Raw genomic sequence first — 2,954 nt, forward strand, 5'->3', positions numbered from 1 at the left:
GGTTACTGGTCAACCAAGTGCATTCTGGGAGTGTTGCTGCCTTCAAGTGTGCCTCGTAAGATCCAACTTCCCGTATAGAAATGGAGTGTAACTTCAGTTGTAGTAAGCTCCCCCTAGAGTTAACAAATATCCAGTTTCTTCATGTCTGGAAATTAGTATTTAGGCATTTTATCCCCATACAAGTAGCCTCTCAAAACGAATAGCCAGAATGTGTTGTTCAGAAAAAAAAAAACATATGAAAGAACGTATGATAAGGCAAGGTAATTTTTAGAGTAGGGACCAAACCCACAAAAAATTTGAGATACCCCTACCCGGGGTAGAACAAAACATGACCTTGTTTTTTCATAACTTTGACATGTCCCCTTCATGAAATGGATGGTCATCATTTTTCTTTTTACTGCAAAAGTCATTAAATTCATCAATGAAGTGATTCACCACATAGGAAAAAAAAGTGCAAAAAAAAAAAACGCCTGCCCTGAAAGAGGGAGTACCAAGTTAATCCCATGTCATTTTCTACCTACTGGTTGTATTTACATAATATTTGCACTGATGGTCTACAGGTAGTGTCCCTACACTCCAAAGCAACCAGAATGTCAAAATATGGTTCTATTGTGAATCAGCAGCCTTTTATATAAGGCCTTATTATAGGCGGAAATATCAAACAGTTAATTTTTCTGAGAAATACTCACTTCTAATCCTAATCTAATAATACTGTAATCAGTACCCAATTATGCTAATAATTCATTTTGCGTAGTCACTGACATTGTCCGGTAATAGTTTGTCACTGAGCACTATTATTGTGACTATCCAGTGAGTATAACCCAAAAAAGTAAACAAAAATGCCTGCCTTGTAACAGGGAATACAAAGTTGATCCCATGTTTTTTATCCACTGGTTGTATTTACATACTTCATATTAGCACTGATGGTTCTCAGGTAGTATCTCTAGACCTCAAAGCAACCTTAAAGCAACCACAATGTCCAAATATGGTTTTATTGTGAATCAGCAACATAAAGTGCAGGTGGACACATTTCCAAAGAACAATTATTTTGCTTGCAAAACTATCAGTTATAAAGGGATGGGATTTTGAGTTTTGATATGATTTTGCCTTGTGTATTGGCTTTATTTATAAAAACTGTAAATGGAGTATATAATACTATATTTTGTTCTGTTCTTTATGTAACTTTATACGTTTTATTTATATATAAGCTTATATGACTATATCTGCATTTGTTTATATCAGTTAGACTTTCTCTACCTTTTTTCTTCATAACTGGGCTGTGATCTCCATTCTCTCTAGTTAATATACTTTGTTTTACATTTGTTATGTTTGCAGTGTTTTTCTTCTCTTTTCTGATGTCTCTACATGTTTGGTTTTTTTTCCTGTAATTTCTGTGTGTTTTTATGTTGTATTGTTATTTTTGTTAAGTAAATAAAAAAATATATATATATACATTTTGCTTGCATCAGTGAAATCATTCATTTATCACAAACCAGATTTTTTTTCCCTGAGTAATTGGTGAAATTTCCAACTCATATGCGAAGTCCGAATTTGTGTTGTTCAGAAAAGAAAGTTCTTGGTTGTTGTCTTTATTATTATCATTATTATTATTATTATTATTATTATTATTATTGTTAGCAAAACAACAATGTGCAACTTTAAATGTAAATGTGTTGTCACCATCTCAAGAAAAGGTAAACTAAGGGCATTAACTTCTCATATATATATATAACCAAAAAGCTGAGGGGAAAGATTGGATTCTTGTACAGAAACAAGTCCTGTTTTTCTACTATCAGTAGACAGACCATTGTGCAATCAACAATAATGTCTGTTCTTGACTATGGTGATGTCCTGTATATGCATGCCTCGCCTACTACCCTGAAGCCTCTTGATGCGGTATTTCATAGTGCTCTGCGTTTTATCACTGGTGATGGGTTTCTCACTCATCACTGTCTCTTATATGAAAAAGTGGGTTGGCCCTCCCTTACCATTCGAAAGAGAGCAACATTGTCTTTTGTTTGTTTACAAAGCTTTGTCTGGCGAGCTTCCACTGTATTTGTCTTCACTCTTGAGTTTCTAGTGCTACAGGGCATCATACTCGCTCACAGACACACATTAGATTAGACATAGATGGAATAGGCTGATAGATGGAATAGGCTGATAGATGGAATAGGCTGATAGATGGAATAGGCTGATAGATGGAACAGGCTGCAGGACTCTCTTAAACTGGACCGATTTGTCTCTATGGAAAAGTTCAGGGCGCTTTTAGAGGATGCATTATGTGGGGATTGCACGTGCTTCTCATAGTCTTGTTGTTATTTGAACCTGTGAATTTCATGTGATTTTTTTTGTACTGTAATGTTTGTAATGTGTTTTTTTTTTTTATCTTGTGCTGTAATCTGGGCGTTCTTGAAAAAGAGAGCTTGCTCTCAATGGCCCTCCCTGTATAAATAAAGGTTTACATACATACATACATACATACATACATACATACATACATACATACATACATATATATAAACTATGAAACAAAATCTGGGGAAATATCTCAGTTTATTTTTCATATTTTTTCATTGTTCTTCATGGGGTGAATCAATCACAGGCATTGGGACAGTACATGTAAATGCAGTGGGAGGCAGATGTGAGACAGGCATGTCTGCTGTTGATGCAAGAATGCAACGAAGCTCATCAAGACTGGTACAGAGCCGGTCTTTCCCCTTCTTTTTCAGGCCATATAGAGATGAAGAGCATATTGTCTTGCAACTGGCAAAGCCTCTGAAAGACAGTCAGACAAGCCAAAGTTTCTCAGACCCTGAAGCTCATTTATGTGCTTATGAGTTTGTTGAAGGCATTTATTTTTGCCTATTTTGAACAGGCTGCTTGTTGTATCACATCCGGTCAATGCGTGGCTTGCTGGAAGACTCTCACACACAGCTGTTCCCAATTTTTTTCAA

The sequence above is a fragment of the Centroberyx affinis genome, unplaced genomic scaffold, assembly GCF_046629955.1.
Source record: "Centroberyx affinis isolate AG114_WGS23_722 - 3 ecotype Tasmania unplaced genomic scaffold, CSIRO-AGI_Caff_v1 ptg003429l_1, whole genome shotgun sequence".
NCBI classification, from domain to species: Eukaryota; Metazoa; Chordata; class Actinopteri; order Beryciformes; family Berycidae; genus Centroberyx; species Centroberyx affinis.